The sequence below is a fragment of the Lonchura striata genome, chromosome 6 (assembly GCF_050655825.1).
Source record: "Lonchura striata isolate lonStrDom1 chromosome 6, ASM5065582v1, whole genome shotgun sequence".
Lineage (NCBI taxonomy): Eukaryota > Metazoa > Chordata > Aves > Passeriformes > Estrildidae > Lonchura > Lonchura striata.
The window spans coordinates 10,857,160-10,885,001 of record NC_140708.1 but is presented as its reverse complement, the minus strand read 5'-3'; the positions used below and the strand labels follow the sequence as shown (position 1 = coordinate 10,885,001).

Below are 27,842 nucleotides of genomic sequence, written 5' to 3'. Positions count from 1 at the left end.
TCTGCTTCTCTAAAGAGCGATTTTTATTGCAGTTTTCCCCCTGTAGCACTTGTTTATGTGGCAGAGAAAACAACGGCAAATGAGCAAGAAAGAGAAATTTCTTTCCTTTAGAGATAGATTGGAATAGGGAAGGCATTTTCTACCTGAAGTGTATATTTTCTAGGATGTTTACTAACAGCAATAGCTGTTCTGCAGAACTCTCCAGAGATCTGGGCATCCATAGGACTGGCAGCAGTAATATTTTTTCATGACATTGTTGCATGTATGAGGAGAACAGAAAAAACAGAGACAGGAATGATAGGGAAGCAGTTGGGATCTCTAGGAGATGACATTGCTGCTGAAGATCTGCTCCCAGGTGGTGATCAGGCAATGTGAGCATGAAAGATTCTCCAGGGTTTCTCTCTGAAGCCTGGCCTCTAATTGAGATATATTGGCATAGGGAAGTTGTGTAAATAGTGCCTATTATTCTTCAGAGGAGTCTGGAATAAGAGTTTTCCTTAGGATTTGTCTCAGGTTATTTTCTTTGACTGTCAGCAGTGTTAAATGTATTTGGCCCTGTACTGAGCTCTGATGGGCACAAAATGCATGGACAGGACTTTCAAAAAAGTGAAAGTAGAGAGTGGTTAAAAAAGTAACAATGTGTTTATTCTTACTAAACTCATGACTTACTGCTTCTCATTTTCATGGATTTTCAGTTCCAGGATAATTGAAAGGTACAACTTAAAAACTTCTTCAATCAGAGGCCCAGCAAGTATTTCTGTCACCAAAACGTTTCTTCAGCATAATAGAAGAGCAATGTCTGTTGCTGAAGAGTGCCCTACACATGGCATAATACAAGGATAAACTTCCTATGGATTCAGGTAATGACATGAAGGACTATGGCTGTGGCTTTTGGTGGGGAAATTTGATCTTGTCAAGTTTGGCTCCACTTCAGTGTTTAGTCTCGTAGTAGTGACCTGTATTTTCTTCCTACACTTTGATTATATTTACTAGCTTTCTCTTTGACATTTTCCCCTTTTCCCTGTAAGACTAGTACTGGTGAGTTCTGGCTTTAACAGATCATTTAAAAACTGATGAAATGCAAGACTGTACATGTACAGCCTGTTATGTGACTTTCCAAGGAAGGTGTCCCCGTAGCTCCACTGGCACTGGTGTCCCCTGGGCAGAAGGGAGAGAGGGAAGTGCCATGGCTTCATTTCCCAACCTGCAGCATCAGGGGAATATCCTGCATCCCTGTGCTCATGTTCTGTCATGCCCCCACATACTGGGACACTTGTGTCTGCTGATTGGTTTTTTCTCAGTTGAGTAGGATCCTGCAAATAGAGATTGCATTTTGATCTACACTGCTTGCTTAGTCATGGAATTACCAGTTATTTTAGAGGCATTCTAAATATATATTAATATTGATGGTTAATTAAAAATAGTATTTAATACTTTTCAGCAAAGAAAGTAATACTGAATTATTTAGGGTTTAATTTTGCATTCTGAACTAGTGAGTGCTCATGTATTAATAATGCTTTATAAGTATTTTTGAATTTCCAGTTGCTTCACAGTTTGTATTCAGCCCCACAGGGAGCAGGAATGGGGGGGACAATAAAGGAGAAGAGCAGTTGTGGCTCATGGTATTGCCCTGTTACCAGGTGAGGCATCTCTTCTTAAATATTCATAGGAGAGTCCTGCTCCCTGGGCCATTAAGGAAGTACCAGGAAAAGCAGAGCCTGGCTGAGGATCTCTGAACTCAGCAGGGAGCTCTGCCTCTCAGCAGTGGTCAGTACTGAGGAAGGTGCCTGTGGGCACTGGAGCACCCAAGTGCTTGGAGTGAAAAGGGTACAGGATGCCTGCTTGTCCTTCCCAGGTGTTAGTGGTGGCTTTTTGAAAACGGGCTGGGATGGACCAAGAGGTTTCACTTTGTGAAATGCAGTCAGAAATTTCCATTTTTTTATGCTTGCTGGGAAAACTGATTATGTTAGCAGTCAAAATCTCTGTGAGAAGAAGGGGTGGCTGAGGGGAAATAAAGCCCTTCAGTCTGCTGCTCAGACTTCTCCCCAGTGAGGCTCTTCAAGACACAGGTAACTCCCTGTACCATTTAAATACTGGCATGTTCTTGGCTTTCCCTTGCACATCTGTCTAATGGGCAGATGGCCATGGATTTGTGTTCTTTCCCAAGCAATTCCTGAGGGTTTTCTGCAGAAGTCAGCAGCAAGACATTATGTTGTAAATCTTTCAGCCAGTCTGAACAGGAAGACATCTCCCATTGCCATGACAGGTTCACTGAGCGATCACTTGAGAACTCCTTTAACAATTAAAACCTACTGTTAAAATCTCTCAGGCTGCTGTAAGACTGAGTGTATGTAGCCCTTATGTGCTGAAATAGAATTCAGTGCTGCTGTAAGTAACAGAAAGAAAAATTATTTAAATTCTTTAAATTCTTCGTCCCCGGACCCAAGTGTCAACACATTGTTTATAGACATAACAAGTTCAGTGGCAGAACACGGGAGAGAATGTTTCCTAGATGCTGAGTAGTTCAGCTTGAAAACATATTGGGTGGAAAGGACCTAATTTTTCCCTCAGAAATGATCAACAGTCTTGTACTTTCCATGTGGAGAGCATATGCCTTGTGTCTCATGGAGATGTAACAAACAGTTTGTGGCTTGGACCTCTATCCAACTCTTGTATTTTAGATTATTTGGGAGAAAGCGTGAGCAGAATTACTCATGTAATTCTGTAACACTGGGTGTGCAGAGAAGTTCCAGTCCTTCTGCACAGAAATCCCAGTGACAGGAATTTTTCTTGCTTTCTTGGGGGCTGTGTTGGCCCCTGGTTTATTTCTGTGCCTGGGACTGTGCAGTGATACTGAGTTACGGTTCTCTATGTGACCAGAGATTTGGTTTAAGCACTTTTCCTCCCACCTGTACCTGCCATGATTTATAGCTGGGATGAGAGAGGGCTGTTGTGCTGCCACTTTGGGTTGAGCTCTGGCCATTTCAGGCCTCTTTGGCAAAGAACTAAAGGTTTTGCTAATAGAGTTGGGAGTGTTCCAGTCTGTAGGCCTCCAAAATATATTCTGCATGAAGTTTGCTTAATGAGGAAAAATAACATGGATTGAAGGGAAGGAAAGAAATCTAACCAGAATTGTAGAGGAGACACACTGGGCTTTGTGTTTGGGCAGAATCACCAGTGCAGCCTTGAAACTCTGTAAATTATTTGGTTTTCAGAAAGTTGAGCTATGCTTGTATTGCTGTGCCCTGGAAAGGCCTGCAGCACTGTCTAAATTAAACAACTCTGTGTTGTTTCATCTTTGTAGTCTTTTGGAGAATTAGCTGGAGATGCTGTCCTTTTCAAGGAAATTTCTCTTGAGGCCCAGTGTCTGCCCACACATGCACCCCCACATGTCCACACACACAAACCCTGGTTGTGTCTCTTCTGTTTCTGAGTAAATACAGCCCAGGAACCAAGGCGATATATTATGGGATAAATGCACAGCCAGAAACTGCAGAACTCAAGATACCCAAACATCTTCACTTAGGATGTGAATGTAGAGGTAGATGACCTTTGGCTCATAACTCACATGGAGTTTGCAAGCAATTAAAATCAGTCAGTTATCTACTGTCCAGATTTCTCCTGGACTTCCTGTAGTTCTTCCCTGGCATTCACTGGAAGGAGACAAGAATCATGCTGATGACTTTTACAAACAGAAATAGGAGAGCCCATAAGAGCCTTCAGCCACTCTGTGAGGAGGAGATGGGACTTCAGCTGCCACAGATTAATATCCTGTGTGTGAACTCTTGCTCCCTGGCATGTGAAACACAACTCCTCTTTCCAAGATATCCTGTGGGAAGAGATCCTGTCCAGGAAACACCATTGAACTGTAGATATGTGGGAACTCACTCATGACTGAAGCTGGGCATCTGGATGGGGAAAAGCTTTGGCCTGACATTGTAATGGAAATGGTGAGACTAATAGGTGTGAGAGGGTCAAGAGGTTTGGGCATTTGTTTAACAGAGGTCCAAACAAACTATTAAAGCTGCTGACTCTGTACTTAATTTCAGATATGCATTTACATATATATACATACACACACACATACCTACCTGCATATATATAGGTATTTGTGTCTACACACATGGGCATGCACTGACTAGAAAAAAGAAGACTGGGGAAAGAGCAACCTCCAAAAACTCCAAGGAACTGATAAGTAGTGGTGCTGCTTTTAATGAAAATGAAAGTGCTGGATGTTTGTGGAAGCCAGTAATAGGACATGGCTGCCTAAACTCCACTGTTAGAGAGCTTAGCATACGAATAGCATCAAAAAGGCTAAATTTGAAAGAAGACACTATCAGTGTTTTAAGCAGTGCATAATCTTCTAAACTTTGAGTAGGACTTCTGGACTACAGTACTATTGCCTTTTGTTTTTCATAGGAACATGATTAATTTTTCTATTATAATTAAGGATGGTACCCACCATGGATGTGTCCTGCATATTGTAGGCTGTTAAAATTGCTAACTCCAAGTTTAACTGTTATATACTAACTAGAAGTGTTTTGATCTTGCTGGCATCTTCATTTGGACAGAAAAATATCATGCATATAAATTGTATGTTGACATTTCTTTCACAATGATAGCTATCTAGCTATTGGTAACCTGCAGAGTGCAGACTTGTGAAAAATAATCACTTCCAGTTCTCATTGGTTGAAGCTAAATAGCTTGAATGAGGGAAAATTTGTTTATGTTCTTTAATACTCATATTACTGCAGTGTGAAAAGTCAGCATATAAATATGAGGAAACTGAAAATAAATCAATAAGATATTAGAAAACCGAGGAATGATTTCTGGAAAAAATGACATAATGTTCCAATAGAATATCACTTGTTAGCATTGATTATTTTTTTCATCATACAGCTCTTTAGATAGGTGCCCATTAGAACTGGAAAACTTTTCTCTCAATGAATTAATTATTCTAACAAACTTTTAACTTGTAAATAAATAAAATAAAATTTCATATGTTCTGAAAGTATGTTTTGGGTATTATTATTCAGCAAGACTGTGGAACTTCTCTATTTCTACAGATGGTCTATGGGACAGTCTAAAATTCGGCATAACTAGAAATGGAACAAATTTGTGGTGGAAGATGTTTGATCTTTATTGGTATTTTGGTTCATCCCAGTGACCTTGATGAGCAGGATACTTTTCATTTTTCTTGTCACCATTGCCTAGAAACTTGCTTTTGTTGCTTTTTATTTATTGCAATAAGTGTTCATTTTTCTCCTGTTTTAAAATCAAACTCCTCTTTATTAGACTATCATTAGCATTGCTGACAAACAGCTCTCCTCTGGCAGTACAGACTCATTCCAAGCAGGAGTGACCAGTGCAACAACCAGGCAAAGGTAATTGGAGTAGGTAGGAGTAGGTAGGCTCTATATATAACTGATTTTCCACAGAGATGGAAAATTAATAGCTTTGTCTCTAAGAGGTAAAACTTACCCATTTAAGTTAAAGGTAATTATTATACTACACATGTGAGCCACCTGATGTCCCATGGGTTAAACTAAATGCCATTATAGTATGCTAATCACAACTGGTAGCTGGTGGCTCTGGACTTTCTGTAGTGAGCTGAACACTTCAGGCATGGCATAATTGGAAAATGACTCTTTTAAAGTTTCCCACGCTGGCCGGTAGCAAAATCCCCTGAGCCTGTTGTGCTGTGTGGGAGAGGTTTCAGATAACACTAAAGAGCTTGTAAATGGGATTCTAATTGGTACTCATGAGAGGTATATCCCAGGGTTTTTTTCCAAACCCACTCTTTTTCTGAATAGGAAATTCCTTTCCATTGATCATCCTTTGAACATGGCATGAGGAACTAGGAGCTCGTGTTCAGAAATATTATATATCTTCAGTTTTGATGGCAGCTCTTGAAGACACTTGAAAGAACAATCTGCCCATGTGGTGATGAATGTTAATAAACAGATGGGATCCTAATTGTCTCAGACTCTATAGAAATAGATAATAAAAATCCTGTGGAAAAGAATCTCTCTATAATCCTTTTCACATTAATACCAGACTGGTATTTAGCTTGCAGTGATCTGGGTGAACCTCAAATGCCTGGGAGTTTCTGGGTCATTTGTCTGGATTAACCAGACTTTCGACCTTTTAATAGGTTCTTGAAATTTCATGTTATGAAAAATAATTTAGAAGTATATAGAACTGTGTTTTTTAAACACAGACTGGTTTTCCATTTAAATATCAGAGAAATTTTCTGTAGAGCTGCAGGTTCAAGTTCTCCTTCCTTTTCAGACAAACCAAAATCTTCCCAACTTGTAAGTGTTCCTGTTGGGTGCTGAGAGGTGCAGGGATGGCCCTTTGTCACTTTTACATCAGCATGTGGGGTCAGGCATCACTCTTCTATTCCCTCTTTCAGTACCTTGTGAGAACTGAGCAACCTTGCCCATCTTGAGCATACAGAGAGATGTGGGAAATAAGGATTTTCTCACACATTCCAGGTGCTATGAGAGTTAAGAACAAGGAGATACCCCAGCATGAATTGGAAGGCATGGCAGGAATAGGGAAGGCTTTCTCCTTGCCTTCTTTTTTGTCTGAGAATTAATTTTTGATATCTCAGACAAAAAACAAATGGTCAGTATTTGCTAGCTCACTCAAGATTTTTACCTCTTAAACCAGAGAGCCTGGATCTTGTCCCTGAACATCACAGTCCCAAATGAAGGACTAAATCCAAATTTCTTTGAGCTTAGCTTGTATTTCCCAGTGTTTCAAAGGAGTGGGCAGCTCCTATGTCAACATTTTTGCTAACCAAAATAATCTGTGTACAGTATGAAGACAGCCTTAGCACCAAGCCAAACGCGTCTGCAACAGACTTTATTTAGCATATACCTGGATTCCAAGTACTACATTGGGAATGTGTTATAAACACTTTGCCAACTAGCTGGTTAAGGCAATTTTAGTGTTTTTGCTATGTAAGAAGTACAAAGGATTTACATAAATAATAGAGAGTCTGTCAGCCTTTACAGGAGTCCTGTTGTGCCTGGTTGTAAAGTCTTTCTGAGAGTGCCTCTGAACGTGCTATTCCCTCTCCTCAGTTCCTCCCTCTCACTGATCTAAGGGAAAATCTCATTGTAAAGTGACCTTCTGTCCAAGTGGATAAATGTTCACTGAAACTGGGTTTCAGGCTCTTTATCCTCTAATTAGAAGCTCTCAGGAAAGCCAGAAAGTCATCCTGTGGCTAAAATCTGGGGTGGAAGCAGTAGGGAAAGGAAGACCGTTCTTTTTTCTGTCCAATGAAACTTTTGGCACCTTGTCACAAGCTGACACAACATACACAATAAGGTTTTCAGAAGCATCCTTGTATCATTCTTGTCAGGTTTAGCTGACACTTTTTTTTAAAAAAGCTGTTCTAGGAGCAGAAAGCATATCCATTCACTTCCCTGCCACTGAAGGCTCTCTGAAGGCAGGCTGGAGTAGCACTTCCTGCTTGGGCTAGGAGAAATGTCTTGCTGTTGAGCTGTACTTCAAGGTTTCCCACTCAAATGAGAAACTTCACTGACATACTTTTTACTTGGAAAGTGAAGAAAATCTTATTGCTTAGGCAGCATCATCCTGTGTCTTTAGAAATGTGCTCTTGGCAAGCTGTTCGAGGCAAAAGGGAAACTTTACTTACAATGAGAAGTAATAAAGAACATACTAAACATTTGCCAGGTAAATTATAATGCATTTATATTCATCCAGCTGAAATTGTCACCATAGTTTTGATAATGAAAAGTATTATTGTCTCACTTTATCTAACTGAAGTAGTGTATATTTGGATGGAATTAAATAGCTTTCATCACATTTTATGAGCACCCGCCTTTTGATATGGCAGATAAAATAATTGAGAAGAACTTTTTTATTTTTTTTGTTTATGACAGGTTTAGTGTCTTAGGAAAGTATGTTGCAGGAATATTTCTATTCTAAAAATGTTAATTTTGCAGGAATAGCATTACTTGAACATGGCAGCTACTAATTACACTGATAGTGATGATAACAGTAAGTTAGGAAAAACCTAATTTTGTGACATGAGGAGCTGAAAAATATTTTTTCTCATGTTTGTTTCCCCACTATGTGAATTCCCAGTACAAAATGATATCTCTTGCAAGATGCCAGTGCTGGGTTAATGGTTGGACTCTATCTTAGAAATCTTTTCCAGCCTTACTGATTCCATGCTTTCCACAGCACTTTGGATTAACTTTTCTACAGTAAAAATTTCATTAATGTTAAGTGAAATTGCTCTTTTATTTTTTACTCTTTACTGACTGACATGGTTACATTTTTTCCCCAAAATTAATTGTGGAGATGACTGTGTATTTCTCTTTGTTTACCTGCTTCTTCCTTCTCGTTTATTATCACTGAAAAAATAGGTAAATTGTTTGTAGAAGGCCAATAAAGTAGTTTAATGAAACTTCAAAGGGTTGAACGAAAATGAATTAAGTTGTCAGGAAATTCATTACAGATTTTTAGCAAGAGGCTGGGATAAAACAGCTTACGTTGCTGAGCTTATGGAGAGGAAAAGACCTTGATATGATTTGTTCATGTGGTTTTAAATGAGGATCGGGAGTCACCTGCAATCTCTGTGTGGAATAGGGAATGAAGGCTTTGTACCTTGGTTTTGTCAATTTTCTGTTCCACTTATGTGGCTGTGGGCAGGTCAGAGCAGCAAGCCTTTCCCTCTGATCCAGACTTCCAGAAAGGAGTATGGTCCACTTGGGGCACAAGCTTTCCTAATTGATCCACTCCACTTTTAAGCCCATTAAGTCACTGAATCTGAGCACAGTAAAACTGTGCTGACATCTTACATGCTGAACAGATGTATTCTGCATCTTACAAAACAAAAGCAGTTTCTGCAAACTGCTGTGTCCTCAGGTCTCATTGACTTTAAAGTGGCATTAAGGGCAGGAGTAATGATGTAGAAATCATTTAGTAAGTATGACATGTAATTTTTATAGTCCGTTAGGAATTTCAGCTGTCCTGACTTCGTTGGAGTGGAGAGAGATGCAGTTCTTTCTTGTATTGTGTGAGGAGTTTTATGTTTTGTACCAGCTTGCTGTTAAGGCATGGATTGTATGAGCTGTGGAAAAGCATGCCATGAGAGGGAGAGTTATAGAGACTAAAAAGGAATCTGTAGGAACAAAGGGAAGACTGATTGTCAGAAATATGAAATTGCAGCATTCAGGTTCAGGATGATACCAGTGGAAGGGACAAGTATAATGTACTTCCCATTATGACTTAGTATTGTCTTAGGCATGTAATTTCTGGAATATTGTACCTGTATATGGGCATTTTCTGTCCACCTTCCCTTCTCTCTCAGAACCCATTGATGAGAATACAATTCCCACCTTCCAGCAGAATGAACACAGAGAAAATGCTGAGGACATAGGTGCTGCTGAAATGCCTCAGGTGACACTGGGACACAAAGCCAGTGATCCTCTGGATCACAATAAACAATGGAAGAGGAGCAACAATACAGATAAAAAGTTTAAAATATGACATCTTGGGTCTGGGAGGCATCCTGCACCGTGCGGTATTCCAGGAAGAGGCGGCCCACTCGGGGCCACTGAACACAAACACTGGCCCTTTTCCCTGTGAAACAAAAGTCACCAGCCCAGGTTCCTGATGTCAGTTTGCAGGAGGCGTTTGGCAGTGTCATTGCAGCTCAAGTTGATGGTATGGGATGGGGCAATCTGCAATCTTCATTGTATCTTGAGGTTATTTTATGATGCTGCTCTATTCCCAGATCATCTGCTTTATGCCCAGAAGTGGCTGCTGGAGTTTGGGGTGGGTCTGGAGCAGTGGTGGGAGCTCTGGGGCTCCTGCGCTGGTTTTGTTCAAGGCTCTCTCGGTGCGTGTCACTGGGTGATTTGTTGTTCAGCCAGCTTGGTTTTGTGTTGGCTTAATGAAGAAGCTTCTTTTTTCCCCCTTTCCCAGGCCTGGAGACACTGCAGCAGCAATCCTTCAGCAGCCTTTGGTTTTTTCTTGAGCTGCTTGGCTTGGCTGTGGTCTGAGGTCAGACAGTCACAAGGAGACCGTGGCTGGTACCTGTGGGGAGCCACAGGAACCACTCTGCCTGGCCCCAGACCTTGGGAAAAGCTGAACCAACATGAGAAATGGCACCAAAACTCACCAGTTTCATCTGCTGCGGGGGGGAGACCAACGCCAGAAGTTCAGCAGGTTCCCATCTGTTTTGTCCAAGCTGTGTGTGAACTTTTCCCTTCGCTGAGACAAAAAGCCAGTGCCATTTTGTTCCCCCCCACCACATGGCTAGCCAAATTGTTTCTTTCTCTGGTATTTTGGGTTTTTTTGTTCTGTGTGTGGGGGGGGGGAGGGGTAAGTGAGGTTCTGGTCGTTCAATATCTAGCATCTATTAATTTTTTTTCCCATACCACACAGGCACTTTGTTTGTCAATTAACAGTTGGTTTTTTGTACTTTTACCCACTGGTTTTCATTTTCTCATTGGCAGAAATTGGATTGCTGAAGCCCTTTTTCTTTAGGGGAAACACTCATTCTAGAGCATTTTCTCCTAAACTTGTCTATAAACTGAGACACATTGTTTTCACTAACAGGAGGAAATACAACATGAAAGTCAAAGTAAGAGGAAAAATTAAGTTAAATGCACTGCTGCTGTCCTGAACTTCAAAGGCATGTTGGCAAAATATAAAAAAAACCCAAACTGTAAGATGTTCTTGCACTTTAAAAGGGAGTCCTCTAAAATGTGTATATAATTTAAAATGGAAATGCACTGGAAAGAATTCTGAGAAGGGCATATAAACCCTATTTCATAACCTGTAATTGTGCTCTTCAGCTATAAATTGGTATTTACTAAGCTCTTAATGCAGAGTAAGAGTACACTAGTAGAAATCCGTGTTGAAATCTGATTCTGGATATCACAGGAAAAATCCATGATCAGGAGTACTTCAAGCTCTGCTTGAGCCTCTGCCTGTCACTATTTTCATAATTTCCTCTCTGCTTTTGGTGTCGGGTCAATCCTGAGCCTCTCTTTCCCACCCAAAGTAATTTCCAGTCTCTTGCCTGGAGCGTGAAATGCAGCATTTCTCACATGGGACTAGTGGGTGTCTCTCCTCCTCACTGCAGTCCTAGTCAGACATCTGGAGGTCACCTGGACTTTGCAGATATGTCTTTGCTGCTCCTCTCGGTGGTTACTGAAGCATGTTTGCAACTTCTTTATGACCCAGTTGCTATCATGCTCCAGAAGCAGTCAGGACTGCAGACTGGTGTTCCCTTTCTCCACTCCTCCCTTACTCCTTTTTTTGTGCCCTCCAGATACACTGAACAGAGTATGGCTGTGTGCTGCAGTCAGGCAGCTGGTTGCTTTTCTAGATGTACATTCCCGTTACCTTGTGCCATGTTCCAATTTTCATGTGGGGGTAATTTTCTTCCATTTGTTATACTCTATTCCAGCATAAGAGAGATTGTTTGGGTTTTTTGGCAATAGTATTGATGTGGACTGAGTGGTGGCTTTCACTATACACAATAGCATTGGATGGTATGTAAAAAAAAAAAGACTATTCAAGTGTCCTGACAAATAATGCATGAGCTGTGATAGCTCAGTAAATACTGGAGATAGTAAGTTAATGTTTTCTTACAGATGGACAGAGAACTTGCTCTAGCATGGTTCAAGGGAGTGCTGGCTATGCTCATGATTGTAGCTGTAGAGAAGTTTATATTGGTGACATCCTCAGCAGATCACATGTAAGGATTTTTCTTTTTGTCTTTTGGGGGGTTTTGATGATCAACTGATATATGCTGCTTGATTCCATCAAAGGACTTTTTGCTCAGTATACGACTTGCTATTTTTACGTTTTGATTAGTTGTGTGTCTGTCACTGACATGGACCTCAGTATGACATATTCCCTACTCTCTGCACAGCTAATTACTATATTCTCTATGCCATTCTCAGGGCTGAGTTTGAATGTATGGCTAACAGCTCTGTCAGACTCCCTTTAGCAGTGTGTGGGCTCTGGCCGTGCAAAACAGTAATGCTGCATGTGTGTGGCAGAACTGCACAGCTCTGAGAAAACAGCTCAAAAGGAACAAAACCTCTCCAGCAGTTGCAGCAGTTTCTGCACCCATCACATGATGCAAAACAGCTCTATAGCAGATTAAAACCACAAGCTGGACATTGGATAGTGGCAAATTCACCCTCGAGGGGAGGAGGAGGAGGAGGGGTTCAAGGAGGTTCGACTGCTGCCTTCATCAGCAGCAGTTCTCGTGGCACTGTACCTCGGCATGAGGACAGGCTGCAGCACAATCTGAAGGATGCTGCTTCCAAAAGCAAGAGGTCAGTTCCTACCTGGCAGCAGCTTCATGGCAATTATCAGGCAAAAATGCTTCTGCCCCATGACAAAAGTGAGACAGCTTGCCCCACTTCTGCGGAATGGCTGAAATAACCTCAGAATTACTCTTTAGAGCTCAGTGATAAGTAAGTGCATCCTCAGGGGCTAGTAAATGTTCCCTGCTCCTTTATAATCAAAGTCAGTTGTTGGTATATTCTCACCCTCTGTCCCTCCTACTGGGGACACAGGTACCACAGGGAAGCTCACACCACCTTCTGCTATGTTGAAAAATATTCAGTAACTCGTTGTATTTGTACTCCATAATACTCTTTTTTTGGGATCACTCTTGAATTTTAAATGCCTGGATAGGAAAATTTTAAATGCTTATCTTGTATTCTGGCAAAGGTAAGAGAAGACTGTAAGGGAATAAGTAGTTTTTTGCCCTCTGTGAGCTGCTGACCAGTGCCTCCAGCAGCACTTGCTGCACAGGCTGAGCCCCTGCATGGAGGGAGATGTGTCCTGCAGCTGCCCCATGTGCACTGACTCCTGCATCAGCAGCATCCTCAGCAGTGCTATCCTGTCTGCCTCTGTCTGCTGCCAAGACAGCATTTGCAATTTAGCATTTACTTTCAGCCCCAAACTATCTGTTGACCTTGCAAGAACCAAATTTCCTAATCTAACAAGTGTTTGTTGGCCCACAGTTATTTAATCCCATCATGGGATGCATTTCTCTTGTCCTCTATTTACCTCTATTTCTGGCAACCGCATGGTGGCTCCAAAATTACTTTAAAGGCTGAAGCTCTTTGGATTGGCTGACTAGTTCAGCCCTATAAAGCTGTTAAAACATGTTATCCTGCATGAAGTGTTTGATGCCTATGCCTGCACTGAAAGGAAATGGCAAACACTGTTCAGCACTGCGAAGGACATGCTGCTGGGAATGCAAATGCAAGGTTAAGAGAGCAAGGCTGCCTGCCATTAGTCATGCTGAAGGAGTCACATTGATAAAGAGTTGAGAAAAAGGCTTTGGATAAGTACAGCATTGTGGGTTGAGGGTCTGAAGAGAGGCAGAGTCCCCAGGCAGGTGCAAATGAGAGATGTTTTATTCAAAAACCAGACCTTTTAAAGCATTTAGCCGGTTATCAGCTACATAGTTTTAATTCATAACAAACATCATCCAACCAACCACCATACACCACAATGTGAACATGAAATAGTTATATAATTTGTTTTTCTACCTCTAGTTCAGCTGAGTCACTTTCCCATAGTCCTTTTCTGCTCAGCTGAAGTAACAGGCCTGAGCCATGATTTTACAAGGCCTTCCCTTTATAAAGTTTTGCTTATATGCAACACAGCATCTTAAAGACATTTGCAGTATTGGGGGCAAACATGTATTTATCATTGTTTGTTCCAGGATAATTCAGTTTCGCTCGCCTGAAGAAGATTATGGAGTATTTTATGTCTCCTACTATTCTTACTGTTCTATAATTGGGAATAAATAGACAAGTTTGTGGCAAAGGATTTGCTCTGAAATAACCATTAACAGGGAATGTGAGGCTGTTTCTTTGAATCTTAATAATTTCTTTGCTATTATTCTTCTCCACCCCTCTCTCCCACCCAGAAAAAAATGAAATAAGGGCACTTTGAGTGCAGATAAATATATTTACATCAAGAAATGGCAACCCATTTGCTAATGTATTTTCTGTGCATTTTATAATATGGAATAATCCCCTTGTGAGAAGGGACATATCTATATAAAATATGCAGGCAACTGTGCACACACTACTAATATAATAAGCAGCTTTCCTTATAACGTGCACCTGCACATGTTGCATTATCTGTAGCATTTTTCTTGTACAAGTGGTGCTGGTAAACTGAAATTATAACCTTAACTTTTTCTTAGGGGATTTTAATTTTTTTAAGATCATTCTTCTTCAAGAAAAATTGCTAAAGGACCGGCATACAGAAGCTTTTATAATATGAATATTTAATACTTAAAAGGTTAAAAGCAGGAAACACATCAAAAGGTGATTGACAGAAATGTTCTTCAATGGGTTACACACAGGTTGTAACCCTAAATAGCTCAAAAACAGCCTTGCTATTGCAAGGTCTGGAAGTAAATGGGAAGAATATGCTCTTTCATACCCTGCAGGGTTGGCACGACTAACAAAGCCATTTGGAGTCACTGGGCATTTCAAACATTTCTACAAAAGGGAGTTACAGCACTACCAGCTTTCCTTCCAGGAACTAATAAAACTGACTGCATGTGAAATCATTGCACCTCTCCTGCGCTCTCAGGAGAACAAAACCAAGCTGCTGTCAGGTTTATAAAGGCAGATGGGTTGTTATGTGGTGGATAACTCAGGCTCTTGCTGACCTTGCTTACCAAAGGGCAGTATCTTTGCAAGGCTGATCTACTTTTAAATGCTTTCTCCACTATGTTAAATATACACACAATTTCCCAGGCAGGCTTCCTAAAGAAATACTTTAGTATATATACTTAATTTCTCAGTGGAAAACCCTACACTACAGTCATAGCTCTGTATTTCTTTATGTTATAAAGAGGAATTTCTGTTGTTGTTGACATGGTGCCTTTGCTGAAGTCTGTCAGATGGTTCTTCTCCAAATCACACAGCATAAACTGGTGACTTTTTTTAGTGCCACTGCCTTTCTGGGTATTGAGGCTGAAGTTTCCTTTTGGTATGTAAACCTGCAGAAATGAGCATTTATTCTACTATAAGACACTGACTGGGTAGCAAAGCCTTCTCAGTCAGGAATCACATCAAGTTCATGGCAAAAAGGGAATCCATTGACACTGTAGGACCTTTTTGAGAAGTTCAATCCATGAAATCCCATAAATTTTCCTTATCTTTTTCACCTGAATACACCTGGATATAAATCATATGTCCTGGTGCCATATTTACATTTCCCCTGAGCTCTGAATTTTTCTCACAGATACTCCAAAGACAGCTTCTTTCCTCTCTGGATCTTTACATGGAGTCTCCACTGTCCAAGTGTATATGCCTCTCATCTCGCTTTCAACCTTCTGCATCTCCCTCTTGGCCTTCCTTCCACCTCCCACTGCCATTGCTTGTTTGAGATTATACCTAATACACGCTGGGCTGCTTTGGAGTTTTTCCCTCTGTTGCTTCCATGCCCTAATTTCCCCTTCTCCATCCTTGCTTCCACTTGACTGATATGGCTTTTTTAATCTTGTCCTTCTCACCAGTGTGAACATTTCACCTTTGTCTACACTGACGATACACACAGTTGTAATGCTGCTTTGATGTTTAAGGAGAGCCCTAAATATAAGTGAGTGTGATTGAGTGGCGTGTTCCCTTGGATTTATATACAGTAATATAATGCACTAAAGCCACTGTACTATCAAGTCATTAGGAGATGAGTTCTCTTACTATGTAGAGAAATGTTTATTCTAGTTTCAGGAAGTGCAGAGTGTTAGTATCTTGTAGACCAGGGCTTCCCTGTGATCACCTGGTTCCTTCTTCAGCAAAACAAGTGGGGAGCAAGGTCATTGTAAACTCTTGAAACCCCTAAACCCCTGTAACAGGTCAGGTTAAGTGCTGACCCTTAGGGAAATCCAAGTAAAGACATAGTTCTGCAATAGAAAAGTATGTTGATGAAGAAGAAACATCACTATTGATGTACCACAGAAGGAAAATTATGTTGTCTTGGCATGACAAAAATCGTGGTGAACTGGCTTTAGTCACAGTTAAGGGATTGCCATATTCAATAAAGAAGTAAAAGCATTTTTGCTGAACTCCAAGGAGAATATTGTATGTTTAAAGCAGAAGTACATTGCAGGGTCCAGCAACATTTAACTGAGGCTTAGGTGCTCAGAACACAGAGGGTCTCTGTGGCCATCAATTTGTAAATGCACAGCAGTTTCTCAGTGGGAAATACACAACAGGAAAGAAAAAAGCTCTACTTGAATACATGGCTTTTTAGTAAGAAAGTGTGTCACCAGCTGGGAAGTACTCTGATTTGCCATCACCCTACCAAATCACTTCTTTGTGCCTCTAGCTTGCATTGTTATGTGGAATTTATTACCGAGTTCCCCTGTGACCTAATTAGATGACAGTGATAAGTATTCTTTTCTTGCCCTTGCTTGAAGGTGCTGACTCTTTCCTCTCACCACCTTCTCTCCTGTCATCTGGAAATACTATCTTCCCTTCCCCAGCTATTTGCAATTATTCAGCTCTACAGTGAAGTGTTGACAACTCCCAAAATATTGTTTTCACTTGTTATTGGAACTTGTGATAACCCAAAGAGCTCTATTTTTTTTGTGCTGATAATGTGTCGTTTGGAAAGTTTTGCTTTTTAGCTTAAGCCCTTTATGTATGTTGAAAAGATAGCCCATGAAAATCTAAACTTTACAGTCAAGCACTAGATAGCATAAATTCAGAAACTAACTGCTCTCTCACCTGAGGCTCAGAATGATGTGGTTTCTCAAGTGTGAGTTCTTGGGACAGTTATTGCAGAACGAGTGAAGCCCTGATGAAGTGGAGGGGATGAAAACTGCTTTCCATGTGAGGTTTCTCTGGCCAACATAAATCAAGCAGCCCTTCCTCCTCTCAACACATGTGAGTGCCAGCATTGCTAAGGTATATTTCTGACCATTGTCTCTCTCATCAACAAAGTCTCTGCTTATTCCCTTTCCCTTGGTAGGTAAATGATAGATAAGAGATCCCTCGCACCTTGCCTAAAATCTAGTACCCTAGCTTGTCCCAGGTTTTTTAGCAGTTGGTAGTAGTTCTTTCATGAGGTGATACAAGCAGTTAAATATAAAATTGTGACCATTCACATGTGATTAGCTCAGATATTTTTGTGGTTTTCTTTCCCCTAGCACTGCGAGCACACTGTGTGTGGCAGGAAGCTTGTCCTTGCATCAGGGAGGGTATTTCTGGGTTTTTTTCAATGGCCAGTTTTCTTTCATCCACAGGGTTACTGAGGAAAGGCATGGAAAGGGGAGTGCTCACCTGGGCCTTTGGCAGGCTTATCCTCCACCTGACTATTACTCTCTTTAATTAGCTCAACCTCCTTTCTATGGAGGGCAAAGGATCAGGGATGTGGCATATATTGCAAGTAATTTAGCCTTGCAGTTCTGGCCTGGGCTCGAGAACATGAGAGATGTTTTTCTGGATCCCCTGGGAAACAGGCTGCTCTTGAAAAGGTGGATAGTGGAAGATGAGAGCCTGCAAAATTAAGGAGAAAAAAAAAAGCTGGAACAGACCATAGAGAAGGTAAGAACTGAATACTAAGAGTCTGCATGGTAAATGGAAGGAGTAGATTGTAAATGCTTCTATACACGAATACCAAATTTTTCCAGCAAAAGAAGGAACAACTTAGCATGCGGATAGTAGCTGGTGTCTGCCACCTCTGAGAAGCATTATTTTCCTCTCCTCTTCTGTCTGCAAAGCAGCCAGTGAAGATACATAAAAGCTGAGACTACTTGAAGTCCAAGGAATACCTGTCTCTTGTGAGCATCTAAGTAAAAGTATTTAAACAAAGGCGAGCCCTACTTATAGGATGCTGTGTAACTCACAACTCTGCTGATCCTTGCCAGACAGGAATATAGGGAGGAGTTTCATTTTATGTTTTTCTTTCAGTTTATTAAGTGTGCAAGTGATGATAGGAAGAAAAGCGAAGTACGTATTTAGGAGTTTTAAAAGAATCCAGAAAATTAAATTTCTTCATGAAGAATGGAACAAATATTTTCTCAGTAGGGAGAAATATAATGGGGAAGCTTGAAGCTGTTTCTCTAGCTGTGATTGCTGTCTCAGTTATTTGCACAGCAGCAGCTCTTCCAACTGGGGAACACAAACATGTATGGGAAACCAAACTAAGGTGACTGACTCCTAGAATGGAAAAGCTGTCTTTTAGTTTCTAAAATGGCTGAATGAATAAAATGAAAAAAACTAATATCTAATGAAGTACACCAGTAAGATTCATGCTGACTTCACAAGAATCTGACTCTTAATCATCCAGAGGAGGGTCTGTAGTGAGGATAATAGTCTTTTAGTCTTTGTGGGGGCTGTACTATTACAGGTGCCTTCAGTGCTATGATGGTGTCACATGTATTTGTAAATAAACATACTTGGTGGTTTTCTTTGCACTTGACCTTGTTTCCCCCAACTTCAAATTAATGGTATTTTTTTTCTAATTGAAAGGAGGTAAAATCCTAATAAATGTGTCTGTTTCTAGTTTTAAATCTAAGTAAGTAAAAGTGGAAAGAAATCTGCTTTCAAATGAGAGCAAGATTCAATAGTATCCAAATCAAAAAAACTCCAACCTTAAATAATTTTTTTTTCCTTCTTCTGAGCTTACTGGTGAAAGAGCCATAATAAATCTCTATATTTATAGCAGATATATGTATAAATCTGCCCATTGGATATGTTAAGGAGGAGTTGGGTATATCTCTAAAAAGTATCTTTATCATATACATGCTGGTTATACCTGACTGCAGATGATAAAGGAAAATTATGCAATTTCATTTAAAAAAGCTTATCAAATGTTTGTGGAGAGTACAGGTTTGGGTAGTATTAATCTTTTTAGTGGAGGAGGTTCTCTCCTCAGTCTGAGACAGTCTGGCTTGTGAAGAGCAGTATAGGTGACTTTAAAAACAGCTGCACAACCATAACAAACAGAAATCCATATTAATGCATATTAAAAGACACAGTGGCACTACATGAGATCCGAGAAAATCCCATGTCTTGTGGATTTGGCATGGCAGCATATCAGGCATTTCAGAAGCCCCAGCTGGATGCACACGGGCAGCACCTCGGGGAGCTGCGATGCACCCCTAGAACTGCCTGTCCCTGTGGTGGGTGCTGCTGCCCAGCAGCCTGGGATCCAGCTCTGTTCTCATCCTCAGATCTCTGTCTGAGGGAGCAGGTGTGTGTCCTGATGAGCTATTGATGCTTTTCTTGATTTTCTCTGGAAGACTTCATCAGGAACCTGTTCCTTGCAAACATTATAGGAACAAACCTATGGGTTTCCAAAAAGATTCATTAACTAAAAAGACCTGCAAAAAGTAAAAGCATCCATAGTACGTTGGCTGAACATTTGGGAAAAAGAGATCCTCAGATACCACTATATGTTTTTTGTATTTATTATGCAAACAACAATTTTTTATTTTTAGGTAGCCTTCCTAGCTTTTAAAGCATGTATGTCATAGGCATAACTGAAATTGCTGTAAATCCAAATCTAATGAAGAATTGATACTTTAAGTAAAGTTGCAGTTGTATGTTAAAACAAGGGTATTGATGAGATTTTTTCAAGGAGTCTAGAAGAAATAGACAAGAATTCTATAAAACTTCAGGGGCTTGTGGTTCTTGCAGTTTCTCAGGACTTGTCTACGGCCCACTCTTGGTTTTCTTGTACTGTTGGCACAATAAAGGCCAGAAGAATTCACGTTCTCTGTTGGTTTGTCACTGAAGATAATAGAAGAGGAGGATGAACTTGAGTAATTGTGATGGAGGAGTGAGCTGCTTATTTTGTATAGTAATGAGATACAGCTGAAAAGAATTTATGTTCCAAATTAGCATGTAGGAAGGCATGGAATGCAGAGCAGCTCTGGTAAAGTAAGTGACTTAAAGCCTCTGACAGCAAATAGTTATTAAATGTTGTCCTCAATAACACAATAACAATGCTACTTTAGAAACGTTTTTATCTTTGTGACACAGGTGGTAGCAGTCCTGAAAGTAGCTGGTAGATCACAGTCAGGAAAATACAGCTTCCAGAACAGAGACACATGAAAGCAGGGGTCACTATGGACTTTAAAAAGCCTTATCTCAGTGTACTTTTTTAACCAGGGTAAACAGATCTGAGGCCAGATAGTCTGTGAATAATCTGGGAGACTGCTAAAGAGGTTTAAATATACTTTGTTTTCAGCTTGAATCTTCAGATGTGGCTGAAGTTTCTGCAAGCTCTGAGGGGTGTAAGCTGTTCCAGCAGTTTCATGAGGCTTGTACTTTCCATTCATTGCTGCATAGAGCTCTTTGTATTCTTTCTTTTGTCCAGGTAATTTAGTAGAAGGAAGGTTTGAGTTATTAACTGACAAGAACTGTAGAATGTAGGAAGTAGTGGTTATAGTGCACCTTCAGGGAAGGAATAAAAAATTCTGGCATAACTAATTCAGAATTGATATCTTGAGGGAAAGAGACTATTTGAAGAAACAGTTGTTTTCATTTGATTGGTATATATTGGCTTTTCAAGTAACACTACTGAAAACTGGAACAGTACCTACTAAACCAGGGACTGCATACGTGACTGGCACTTGCCAAACAGTTATTACCAGGAGAAAAAAAATCATTACACACCAGGATTTTGTGCCTGTGTGAGGCTTCCTTTATTTCAAATTTTTGGTCATGTTTCATGTCTGTTCTTCATTGCCATCCTACCTCCCCATTTATGTTCTCCTCCCTATCGCAAAGTCCTATGTTGCCATTTGACAGCTCTAATTATAGCAAGGATTCTTATCAGATTCCTGAAAACTGTTAATGAAATTTTATCTGCTCAAGCATGGAGTATTTTTGCAAACTAAAATGGTATAAAATGAATCTTTACAGTTACTTTACTCTTTTCAGTCACCTGTGAAGATACATTAAGCTGTGGAGTGTAGAACCAAGTCAGGGCTTTGATCACAGCATGTCTTGGGAGCAGTGGAGTGATTGTTAACTCTGCTTGTCTCTTGTGTGTAGTTGTAATATTTCCTGTCTTCTTGGGTACAGACTTGGAGTCTCTTCATCTCTCAGGTCAGGTGTTTAGACATCTATGTCTTTGTGTCTCTGTAGATTTGATTCTCTTTATTTTTTCTGATTCAATGCAGGAGGTGTGTGTGATATCTGTTCCAACCATCAATGCACCTTCCATCAGCATTCCTGGGAATGCTGGCTGCTGGAAGTAGCAGTAAAGGCAGTTAGAAGGGAACTCCTTTGCTCAGCTGTTATGAGCTTGTTTCCTTATGTTAAAATCCTAGAATTGATTCTACCAAATCATCATAATTTCTCAATAAATTCACTCACAAATGGATGTCAGAGGAACAGGCATGTATTTGGCTGTTAATGCTGAAGTCAGTGTTCTGCATTTCCTCTGATTCATATTCTTACACGTGTAGGAAAAAGGCATAATAAGGTGTGTAGAAACAAAGAAGAAATAATGTTTCAAATACTGCTGTAATTTGCAATCAGTTGGAATGCATTTAAATGCAGCAGCTAAAGAGAGGTGTTAAGAAGTAAGTGTTTTGCCCCTGCTGCCTTGACAGCCTTGTTCATAAGTGCTTTGTGCTCATAGTTCTGGGAGTAGGATGCTCTCTAATGTATCCTCTGTCTCTTAGAGTAATGGGAAGCATGTGTTCCCTTAGCACTCTGCCAGATGCTGGCAAGCACTCATGGACCATAGCCGTGTCCCTGCTGCCTGGGCACGCTGCCACTACTGCATGTTACCTACTTGTACGGTTTTCAGCTGACTGAGGATAGTAATTTGGTTTGCAATATTTTTAGTTTGCTCCCAGTTTCACTTGACCAAGGTTGCCTAAACAAGTTTCATTACATCAGGACAGATGGTCTTATCTTGATGGCACTGCTTGCACAGTAGAACTTCTTTTCCCTTATACCTTCTTAAACTGATGCTGAAATAGCTAATAGTGTTCATCTGACAGATTCCCTGAAGAAGCAGCAGCTCTTTTTGAGATACTATTCTGCTCAGACTTTCCTGCAAGGGTCTGTGGGCTAATGAGACTTCGAGGAGGCTCCAGGCTGCATTCATCCTTTATAACCTAAATTACACATTATTATCTTCAAGCCAGTATGGTGAGTTCATTTGTTTCTACTTTCTGACAACTTTGAAGGAAGGATAAAAGTTTGGCTTCTCTCACTGTTGTCCTCCCCACAGGCTGATGTTGGAGACGCAAACTTCCTGCTGCCATCCTTCCTCTCCTCCTTTACCTTGCTACTTTTTCCACAATGACTGAATATGCTTATTCCATTTCTTCCATCTCCCAGAAGCTCCTTGAGTTTTATGAATGGAGAAGGGAGGAGCTGAATTCCACATTTGTTATCTGTGATTGGAACTAACGAGAACTGAGTGTCACAGGAGAGACGATGACAGTCTTGGTTTGTGCTATCAGTTACAAGCCTGACCTTTTCTGAGGGCTTTTGTAAAGCAGTTGTCTGTTTTCACTGGGAGTTGTGTGTAGCAGAAATAGCTGTAACTCACTCATGCAGATGGTTAGAAAAGCATCAGCTGGAAAAAAAATCTTTCTCCCTCAGAGAAATTTCTTCTTCAATACACCAGGATTTAGGTTTTCATCTAGACAGTAAGGTTTGTAACATATATAAGTTTTCAATTGCACCTCAGCAACCTGTATTGATTTATTGGCAGGGAAAAAAGGAAAGGCTGCTCTGTGAATTCTAGCATTTGTTTCATGCAGCTGAATACTTAATTTGGGATGTATGACTATTCTCACAATATATTAATAATTTGATAAGACATTTTGCATTATGAAATGCAAAAGAACATCTCTTTAAAGAAAAGTATTTCAAATCAGATTTTCTTATGTGATAATCCAGAATTGATGTCTTAATTTTATCAGTCTAATTCTGAAATTAAGCTTCTGTGTAGTGCAGTGAAATCATGGTCTTTCTAGGATTGTTCCAAAGCATCCAGCTGGATTTTAGGGAAAAATCAAACAAGGCTTTTATTTTCTGCTCATCAGATACAATCATATGCTCTTGTCTACAATTACTGGGAAATTGCTAATCGTAAGGGTTTATGCTTTGGGAGTGGGGGAATGACTAAGGATAAAAAAGAGGGAAGTAACTCAAAATACTTGGTTTTGTCTTTGTAAAGAAAGCCTAGTTGTCTGCTGTAGGACTTTGAGTTTGGTTGCTCTCCTGCAAGAGTACTTGCTGCTCCTTGATTTAAGAACTCTTAGGGCTACTTAGTAATACAAGTGAATTCAAGATGATTTTTGAAAATAATATTTGCATGTAATGAAAGCTAGCTGATGGTAATTAAACATTATTTCATCCTGATGAGGGGTACAGCCTTTTGAGGTAAATATTGAGAGTTATGTGACTCCATGCCTGAAGGCACTTTCCACCTTAGTTTGGCCTTGAGGGCGTAATTATTTTTCCTCTCAGTGCAGGTATTGCTGTCATTCTCTTATGTTTTACACCCTCATAACTTGATTATTGCTTGTGGCGGTATCTTAAATCAATCTAGAAACGTTGCCTGGTGCAGAATGCTTAGTAGTGTACTGAATAATGAAGCTGGAGCGCAGCAGAATTTAATGTTCTCAGTTCTATTCTAAGTGAATTCACTGGTATTTCTGCAAGGCACCACGTGAGCATTACTGGTGACAAATGCTTCTCTTGTCACCTGCCATGGTTGGTAGCACAGCAGGCTTCCCTACATAACTCTGCAGTCTGATTTACAGAGATCTTATGGGTGGGCAAAAATACCCTTTAAGTTGTGCACAACCCCCCTGTTTTTCCTGTGTTGGCAAGGCTTGTCAGCAGAGGCAGGAAATGAACTGGGCACGTGTATCTCATACTGGACTAAAGTTCTTTGATGTCCACAGGGAATGGAATAGGCTTCACCCTTTATGGTCCAGGTGGAAATTCCACATTGGCAAGCAGCAGGAGATGCAATTTCTCCACATTTGAGATGAAAGATTGGTTTGTGTCTGGCTTCAGTTTGAAGTAAAAACTCCAGGGAGACAAAATATTTTAGTCTGTTAATCTAGTCCCCGCAGTAGTACCAGAAAGCTCTGCTGTACCTTATTCTGTCTTCCTTTCCCTAGAAGATGTGTCTGTGCAACAGTATTTCCTCATCAGCATAAATCCTGGGAATACTGTCTTCCAAATGGAAAGCAAGAGAGTTTGCATGTATTGATTTGAGACAATTTAAAGAGGCAGGCACTCTGAAATCGGTAACCTCTCCTTTGATTCCAACTAATCCCATCTAATAATGAATGAGATACAAGTAGATTCAAGTGAAAAAAAAAAAAACCAAAAAAAAAAAAAAACAACCCAGTTGATTAGCAGACAGAATGCTAACAGGCAGGGGAAAAAAATAAATAACTGCTAGATACCAAATTGCTACATTTCAAACCCGTGGGAATGCAGGATGGGACTGGTTTGTTGACACTAGCACAGGGTGTCCTCTCCCCAGGACCTTGCTTGCCTTTTATTTGCTGCCAGCAGGGCTTACAAAGTTCATTTTGAAACAATTTCTAATTATGAAATGCAGTTTCTATGAATGGCTACAGGTGCAAACCCGAAGCTGTCACCAGAGTGAGAGCTCTCTATCTGGGCTGGCTTGCTGGAGCAGGGACTCCTGTGTTACCTGCAGGCACCCAGGGCAGCTCAAACCCACTGACTGCAGCTGCTCCAAAGCAAGGAAAAAAACCCAAAAATGAAAAAAGGACCCAAAAAGGGAAGAAAAGAAGAACCTTTGCCTGAGCAAAGACCAAACAGCCCATGAAGCAAACACCACATGGTGAAAAGCAGGAAGCTGTCTGAGCAGAGAGATTTTAAAATGCCCATGGTAGCATCTCCCCACAAAAGGTCCCTGCTTCAGGGTATGAAAGAGACAGGAACAATTTTTGGGCACAGTAACTGTGGAATACAATATAACATTCTGGATTATTCCAGGACACCTGCACAGAGACTTGTATCCTGTTCTAAGTAGTCTGCTGGGTAGAACTAGTCAGGAAAGTTTGGTGTGTTTTCTTTTCAGTGTATTGTTACAAGTGCCTAGCATGTGGGAGAACAAAACTCATATACGTGACTTGGAGCAATCACTTAACTTTGGGTCTAAAGCTGGGTAATGCCTAGTTTGCAATAAACATCCTTTTTTCATGACTGTTCCTAAAAAGTGGAGACTGGATTTCATGCTTTAAACATTTCAGTGTCTTTCTAGGAACAGATCTGTTTTATTTCCATCACCATGGATTTCTGTTTTTAAGCATTACTTATTAGGATGGCAGGAATGCAGAGAATTGGAGCAGGTGTCTTAACTCAGTGGAAAAGAACTTTCACATCTCTGGGATCTGCAGGCGATTTGAGTCTAGATTTCACTTTTTTCCCCCATCATGTTTTATGTGAACAGACTGTCTGACATGATGCTGCAAGTGCCTGTGCCTCCATGGTTGCAGAAAAAAATGTTTGTTGCCACCTACTGAACAATAGGTCTGTGTTTGTACCAACTAATTTTAGTCTGATAGACTCTCATCAATATCCTTATGTGAGGTTAAGCTACCTAATTAACAAGGTGTGAGAAAACTCTAGTTATGAGTTGAGTACCTGAAGGCAAAGGCTAAATAGAGCACTTAGTTATGAAGTATAAACTGTATGTGGGACCCAAAAGATGTGGCCAAGCTGACTCAGTACTTGCAGATTCTGTGCTGGGGCTGCACAGCAGATACACAGAATAAGCAGAGTGGGCAGAACAGAGTTGGAGTTAAGAAGGTAGTTTGCACAGGCATGTGTTTACTCTTGGTTGCTGTTGTAAAATTTGTTGAAGCTGCTTTGAACCCCTTAGAAGGATTTTTTGGTACCGAAGTGTCAGCTGGTATAATGGCTCTTGAGAGATCTAGCAGTGCATGTCCTTAGGTTTCTGTTGGTTGTTTTCTTTCTAGGACTGTTTGTTTTCTTACATTGTTTGGTGATCAGCCTGTCTCATTCACTGTGTCCCTACAGCAACACTTCTCCCAATGGGAGCTCAACTTGTTTGAGGTGCTGAGGGTGGTGGCAGGCACTGCTCTGGCTGAAGGTGTTGCTGCTCTAGGCTTAGAAAAAACCAGAACTTAACATTTACTGTATGCTAAAACTGCAGATCCTATTTTTTAAAAGAGAGAGAGAAAATAGTATGTGATAAAAAACTTTCTATGATTTTTGAAAATAATCTAATGCAGGAAATCTCTTTGGCCTATGATGTGATAACAAGAAATACTGGCTTTAGATTGTGTGCTAGTTCAAAGCCAGTACTGGCTTCCAGAAAGGTTTTTGCTTAGCCTTTTAGCCTTGTGAGAGAACTCAGCATGCCAGGAGGGAGCTGCAGCACCAGAGGCTTCCAGGTGGAGATGAAGGTGATGTTCTGGACACTGGTAACCACAGGATCAAAGGTCTGGTGTTCCCCAAAGAATCTGGGCTCTTTAAAAAGTTAGAGCAGGCACCCAGGAATTCTTGGAGCCAAATGAAATGCTAGGTCAGAGTACACCTTTCAATGCAGATGCTTTGGTAGGATCTTTCCTGAGTAAAATGAATTCAGGGTGGTTCTGAAGCTGCTGGAGTGATTTCTGTGTATGCACTGTCCTTGCTGGAAAAACAAGGTGCAGATACAACCATTCAGTGTGAGATAAAGGAAAAGCCTAGGAGATAGAAAAATGGCAAGTGGCAAAGCTGCAAATGATAAAAAGCTAGACTAAACCATATTCCTGAGAAGCACTGGATAGATTATTTTTCACAAGATAAACAACTCTATTTGGGAATAGGGACACAGTTCCAGTCTGTTATTATGTCCCCCATCTGTGATTTAATAGGTATTTTCCATCTTTTTTCTGATCAGGATGTAAATAAGCAAAAAGAATTAAGTGGTGGAAGTACTGTATCTTTTCACAGAAAAAGCATTCAAGGTGGGTCACAACAAAGTAACTTCCTTTCTCCTAAGAGAAGGGCAGGGATGACTTAGGTAATAAGCATTCATTATGTTTCAACAGTGTGAGGTGTCCCAGCTCAATGTGAGTGGAATAAATGTTCACATTACAAAATATGTTGACATTCATTTGTAGGTTTGAAGACAACAGTAATGATTGTTGCATATGTATTTTTCAAGAGAGAAGTATTTTTGAGATAGGGTATGGTTTAAGGTAATTTACCACTTGAAGTCAGACTTTAATAGTTGAGTTTCCAGTGGTTCTGAAATAAAACTGCTGAAGACCCTGTATCAAATATCACAATAACCGTACAGGCAATTCTTGGGTCAATTTAGTGCAGGAAAACATAAAATCACAGAATGGTTTGGGTTGGAAGGCTTAGAGACCATCCTGTCCCAGTCCCTGCCATAGTCAGGGACATCTTCCACTATCCCAGTTTGCTCCAAGTCCTGATCACCTTGGCCTTGCACACTTCCAGGGATCCAGGGGCAGCCTGGGTTAGGGTTAGGGTTAGCTTCTCTGGGCAACCTGTGCCAGGGCCTCACCACCCTCACAGGGAAGAATTTCTTCCTAATATTCAATTAAACTTCCTAGTTAAACTTCATCTCTTTCAGTTTAAAGCCATTCCCCTTGTTCTGTCACTCCATGCCCTTGTGAACAGTTCCTCTGCAGCTCCCTTGGAGCCTCTTTGCTACTGGAAGGCTGCAATAGGTCACCCCAGAGCCTCCTCTTCTGCAGGCTCAATGTGGAGCTTGCTACCTAGGTAGGAGCAACAGCTCTGTCCAAATAGTGATGTGCTGCTGATGTGCTTCTCCTGTTGCTTCATCAG

The 27,842-nt window shown here is 40.6% G+C and overlaps 1 long non-coding RNA gene across 3 annotated transcripts in view; it reads left to right on the top strand.

The window, feature by feature from the left end:
• The window catches only part of LOC144246565 (uncharacterized), a 538,094-nt gene that overhangs the window by 134,878 nt on the left and 375,374 nt on the right, over positions 1 to 27,842 (top strand). For all 3 annotated transcript variants that reach the window (XR_014956250.1, XR_014956249.1, XR_014956251.1), the window contains one exon: positions 696 to 27,842. This exon is cut by the window's right edge and continues 20,486 nt beyond it. This is a non-coding gene — a long non-coding RNA (uncharacterized LOC144246565). The remainder of the gene's footprint in view (positions 1 to 695) is intronic.